Source organism: Vicia villosa, unplaced genomic scaffold (genome assembly GCF_029867415.1).
Source record: "Vicia villosa cultivar HV-30 ecotype Madison, WI unplaced genomic scaffold, Vvil1.0 ctg.002353F_1_1, whole genome shotgun sequence".
Lineage (NCBI taxonomy): Eukaryota > Viridiplantae > Streptophyta > Magnoliopsida > Fabales > Fabaceae > Vicia > Vicia villosa.
This window is the reverse complement of record NW_026705904.1, coordinates 80,234-86,753: the sequence shown is the minus strand read 5'-3', so window position 1 is coordinate 86,753 and position 6,520 is coordinate 80,234.

Sequence of the window (6,520 nt, the reverse complement as noted above, 5' to 3'; positions counted from 1 at the left end):
ACATGATAAAGTCAGTCTTTTCACAAACAATTCTATCAGCTGAGTCAAAATCCCTGGAAAGGGTTAGCTTCCAAAGAAAAACAGTCTTTTTTAATCTCCAGTAGAGTTAAAACCAACAAAAACAGTTAGCCTCAACCTTGGGCTTCATACAAGGCACCAAACAATAGAACTCCCCTGTCAAGAGTCAGCCTCAACCTTGGGCATTGTACAAGGCAGATAATAGAGTCTCCCCAGTGAGTTCTTCATCATTCAGTAGCCACAACCTTGGGCTTTGTACAAGGCAGATAAACCATACTTTCATGTGTCAAAGATTCCTAACACTTAGGATCTTTCCCCATATAGTCATCCATACTCAATTCATTTATTTAAGAGTCCGCCACAACCTTGGGCTTTGTACAAGGCACATAAATAGAGTCTCCCTCAGTAGAGTCAGCCTCAATTCTGGGCTTTGTACAGAACACCAAATAAAATCCATCAAATAAACACTCTCCAAATAGAGTCTCCCTAAGTAGAGTCAGCCTCAATTCTGGGCTTTGTACAGAACACAAAAATACCCTGTAATTAATCCCCAGTGGAGTCATCTCCCAGAGTCAATAATATATTAATTAATCAATCAAAAAAGCCTCAAGCTTGGGCCTCATACAAGCCAGCTAAAGTCAAATCTTTTATATAGTAGATAGACATAGCTTATCTCTATAGAGAGATATTTTTACTACTCTACCACATTCAAACAAACAAACATTTCAATTTCAATTTCAATCAAAGTCTCCCATTTAGGACTCTGAAAGACATGCTCTGGCACATCCCCAGACTTGTACACTTTCCCTAATTTGGACGAGCATCTTTCTTTCATTTAAGAGGCATCTGACTGGCATACTTGCACACACACAAGTAAGGTCCCCCTCTTGAATGAAATGAATTCAGTTATTCTGTCACTCTTTCAAAATGTTTGTGGTAGAATAGTACAAATACCTCTCTGTAGAGATGATTTCATGTCTCTTTACTGTAAACAGAGATTTAATTCCAAGCTTCAACCTTGAGCTTCAAGCAAGGCACCAAAAAACAATTAATTTCCCTAGTTAGTTCCCCGAACTACATTAAGCTCTGACTTCCACTAGGGATATGTAGGCATGAGGTTCACAAGGAATCTCAGCGAGCTAATAAAATACCAAAAATAGTCAGTTTGTCTGTCTGTCTGTCTTTTCAAATCAATTCAATTCCTTCTCCTAACACAAAGGAGAAACTTTCCCAATCATTAGCAGCAAACACAAACACAAACGACACAGAGAAGGTTCCTGTAGAGTACTACAAATATGTAGGGTGTTTAAACACTTCCCTATGTATAACCGACCTCCCGGACTCCAGAATTTCTAGTCTAGGTGTAAATCCCCACACTTAGCAAACTCCTAGGGTTTAGTTGAGATCTTTTTTTCCCTTTCCTACTCGTAGGACAATAAGAAAGTTCGTGTGATATCGTAGGAAGAACTGAAATAAAATTCATCCCACCACGGGCGCATTCTCCTTCCAAATTTCGCGTGAAGGGTCTAGCGTGCCGTCCTCCCAAGTGAAATGGGGAGGTAAAGAAAACGACACCACAGCTGAGGCATCTGGTTCTTCTGGTTACTGCTTGGAGCTTGATGATGGTAAGTACTATCATCCAATCAGATATTGGAGATCTCTCGAGGAGAAGATGTTTGTAGATGAGCTTGAATATGAACCATGCCTTGCAATGGTTGTGTGGAAGCCTCAATTCATTGTTCTGACTGGAGACTTCCAGTCTTTATTCAACTGGCTAAGGGAGAATCCCTTAGAGAAAGCACCAGATATGGTATATCCAGCTGTTGAATATCCTTCAGAAGTTGCTGCTCCTACACCTTCAAAGAATCTGGCTGAGATTCTTCAAGCTCTTGAGAATGAAGATTCTGATATCCCTACTCCAGAATATGCTGAAGATGCTTCTATGTCAGAAGCTGGTGCTGAGAATCATCCTGCTGAGAAACTTCCTGTTCAGGAAAATCAAGATGATGTTCTCATGATTGATGCTGCTGTTGAGCATGCTAATCCTTTGAATGATAGCTGTGAAGCTTCTTCTGATGAACCTTCTATTCTGGTGAACGCCATGAAGGCTCTTCAAAAGAATCAAGCTGATCTTGCTTCTCGTTTGGATAAGCATGAAGATACTCACAATGAGTTTCGCTCATTCATGAAGACGCAGTCTACAAGCATTTCTACAAAACCTTCTGGCCAAAATAGTTTCTAAGCTAGGCTAGTCGTAGTCCTTTGGTCTTAGTTGTTTTCTTGTTTCTTGCATTTGTTTCTTGCATCTGCTTCTATCTTTGTATCTTCTGATATTTTGTTGAATCAATGAAATATTATCTTCTTCTCTCATATTGTTTGTTTTTCATCTGAATCTTTTATATGCTTTTTGATGTTATGACAAAAAGGGGGAGAAACGTGATAATTGATTTGGTTTACTATACCAGTTGCTGGGATTAAGTCTCAACATTCCTAACATTATTTGTAAGTTCTATGTCTTTGAGATTTTTTGCAGGATTGAAGATATTCTGAAAAAGCTCAACATGAGAAGCAAATACATGGGGAAAAGCAATTCTATAAAGAAGCATGTTCTTGGAATTGAAGCAAGCTTAGTGCTGTGAAGCTTCAAGATCAGAAGCAAGAAGGAAGAATGTTCTGATATTCTCGTGGCAGAATATGCTCTAACACATTCTTATTCCTCATATGTTCTGATACATATTCTTTTTAAGAACTTACCAAAGTTTGCTCTGATAGTTTTTCTAGCATTACTCTGATACATGTTCTTTCTTAAAAGAATGTTCTGATTCATTCATGCTCTGACTTTTGTCGTCTAGTTTGTTCTGAAACATTTCAGGATGTAAAGATGCTCTTATGATGCTCTAATACATTCAAGAATGTTCTGATACAATCAAGCATGATATGATTCAAGAAGAAATTCAAAGCTTTGAAGCTGTCCTATGGAAGCAAGAAGCAGAAGCTCTGAATGTTCTGAAGTTCTAGGAAAATGTGAACGTCTCGACTGAAATGGAAAATACTCAGGGAAGTCTTTTATGTATAAATTCTTCCAGTATTTATTTCAGGGGGAGATTGTTAATCTCAGAGGGAGACATATTCACACACTATGTTTATATGCTTATGCTATAACTATGTAATTGTCTTTAGTCATCTGATATTCTGATTGCAAATTCATATCAATTATATATGTTTTTGTCATCATCAAAAAGGGGGAGATTGTTAGAACAAGAATTGTTCTGATCAATATTCTTAGTTTTGATGATAACAATGTATATGAATTTTGTATAAGACAATGTGGTACTCTAATCCTATGCATTTTCCATTTCAGGATATATATATATATAATGAGTATGCACAATTCATCGCAAGAAGCACTGACTCAGAAGGTTCAAGTATGCAACATCAGAACATGCTCTCACAAGACATCAGACGATGGTCAAGCAGAATCAGAACATGGTCTATTGAAGCGTCAGAAGAACTTGAGTTCAGAAGCAGAAGCACCGAAGTTCTTATGGTATCACGCTAGAAGCACTTCAAAGTCAGAAGACAAGAAGATGCTCTGCACCAAGCTGTTTGACTCTGATTAATTCAAACGTTGTATCTACAAAGATCAGATCAGAAGCAATTACAAGGTGGCAGGCTACGCTGACTGACAAAAGGAACGTTAGAAGATATTAAAGGCAAAGTCAGTTAAAGCAGGAAAAGCAAGGCTCGAGGTAGTTGACAAAAGAGTGAAACGTTAAATACAATGCTGTACGGATCACGCAACGCATTAAATGCTCCCAACGGTCATCTTCTCAAAACGCCTATAAATAGTGAAGTTCTGATCAGAAGCAAGGTTACAACACTTTATACGAACAACTCTTGCAAACTTGCTGAAACGCTATTGAATCAAACTTCATCTTCAACCTCACTTCATTTGTAATATCTTAGTGAGATTTAAGCTTAGAGCTTAAGACAAATATCACAGTTGTGATTATAGCTTATTAAGAAGCATTGTAATACTCTTGTAAGAATTTGTTTACATTAATTTGTAAAAGCTTCCTAGAGTGATCAAGGTGTGATCAGAATACTCTAAAAGACTTAGAAGGTATCTAAGTGGAAAACCATTGTAATCAAGGTTGATTAGTGGATTAAATCCTCAGGTGGGGTAAATCACTCTAAGGGGGTGGACTAGAGTAGTTTCGTTAACAACGAACCAAGATAAAAATCATTGTGCAATTGTTTTTTATCTTAAGAGTTTTTAAAGTCACACTTATTCAAACCCCCCATTTCTAAGTGTTTTTCTATCCTTCAGATGGGTTGTGCGTTAGACCGGATCCAATTTGCATCGGTAGATGTCTGGAAAGCCGTGCGTTAGGCTGAAGGATGGGTCGTGCGTTAGACCGGATCCAATTGCATCGGTAGATGTCTAGAAAGCCGTGCGTTAGGCTGAAGCATGGGTCGTGCGTTAGACCGGATCCAATTTGTTGGCAGAAAGAGCCGTGCGTTAGGCTTTGCCTTTGAATGGATTTCAGACTTGAATTATTGCGTTGACTATCTTTGTAATGTACCTGTAAGATAATATTCACTTGGTAACAATGTTAGTTTTATGCAATGTTTATGATGCATGTAATGAATGAGATGACGTTTTCAAAATAAATGGGGAGCTTTGTATGTTATGTATGAATTATAGTTGTATGCAATATATGATGTATGATCATGCTTTATGCTACATGGAATATTTCGGAGAGCTTGAAACTCTATAGTGATGGGATCCTGATGCCCGATCTTGTATTGAAGATGTGTAGCTGGGAATTTATGATTTCTGCTTGGGGATGAGAGCCATTTGAATGGTTGACCTTGATATACCCTGACTGGGGATAAGAGAGATGAATAACCCTGTTTGGAGAAGAGAATAGTATTGGGGAACTGGCCATGTCGAAGATGTAAACTCAGTTGAGGAGCTAAGTCTTTGTTGGGACGAGAACATTTGAGGATATCTTCTTAATGATTACTCTGTGGGGATATGATCCTGTGAAACCGGCTTTGTGGAAAGGCATGGATGTCTTGAACGTTTCCCCCAGTATTATATTAACTGTCATTCCTGGATTTGTATTGATTGGGACACACCAACGAGTGTTGGTTGAAGTGTTAAACAGGCTTTGCACGAATTTTCCCCTGCTAGTAGGGACTTTGGAGAGATTCGCCTTGTGAAGACCTTTGGACATATACTATGGGTGATTCCCCTAGTACTCATAATCTTAGGATGATGCCCCTGACTGATCAAGAAGTATCTTCAAACCCACTTGGGTGCATTCCCCTGATTGTTTGGCATTCTTGAGAGATTCTCGGAATCTTGACTTGGTTGCCCCCAGATCAATTTGCATTTTTGAGAGATTCTCGAAATCTTGACCTGATTGCCCCGTATTGACTGGATAGACTGCGTCATGCCCCTTGTATACGTTGACTTCTAATTGAGTCAACTGTAAGAGTTATTGTTACTGAAGTGGTTTCGTCTGTCGGAATGACTTTTAGTCATTAGTCGTATCCTATGCAAATTCTTCCTGATGCTAACATTTGAAATTATGTAGCAAAATATGTTTAATAATGAATTCATGAGATGCAATGCATATGTCTGTCTTGAGTTTTTATGAAAAACATTAAAACAGGAGATGTAAAAGCGTGATGTTTATAAAACGTGATGTTTGTAAAAAAACAGGATATCAACTCAGCATCTATGGCAAATCTTAAGGAGTCAGGATACCCTTTTGGTGACAGTATGCTTTCGAACTAACCATGCTTCAGTTAGGACTTTCAAGGATTGTAAAGTGGCTTGGTTCACGGTTTAAGAAACAAAGGATAACGACTCAAAATTTATTTGTACCCATCCCAATCTTCGTGATGTTCTTCGATCCTATGCTCAGTTAATTCTGTGTTTAAGCCTTTAGCAAAGCTTGAAGTTGTAACATTGATGTTTGATGATGGTTAAAGTATCAGAGGTTTATTTTGGATAGGCAGTCATCCTTTGTTGTAATTCTTTCTTTTTTGTCGAGGATTTGTAGTGACCTCTTTTGAAATGTTTTCTTTTGTCGAGGATTTGTAGTGACCTCTTTTTGACTTTGTTGTCCCTAACTTTTGCCTGAACTATTTATTTTGGGATTACAGTCAGCGGGATATTTTGATTTTCGATAAGTCTCCTTCATAGGTTTTGACTTAACCGTTTTTTTCTGGTGGATCTTGACTGCCTGACTTAACGGCTGCGGGGACCCATCATTATTTGTGTAAACGACAGCTAGTATAATTGAGTTAACTGAGTAACTACCCTGCCCCAAGTTATGATTAAAGGGTTTCAATTTGCACATGAAAGAAAACTCCTACACCTTAGGCTCAAAGGGGTTGACGAGGGATTAACATCCTTATATCTTCACTGTTTAGGAATTGAAACAATGCCTATACATCGTCAGCATAGTCCGTTCAAAAGCATACT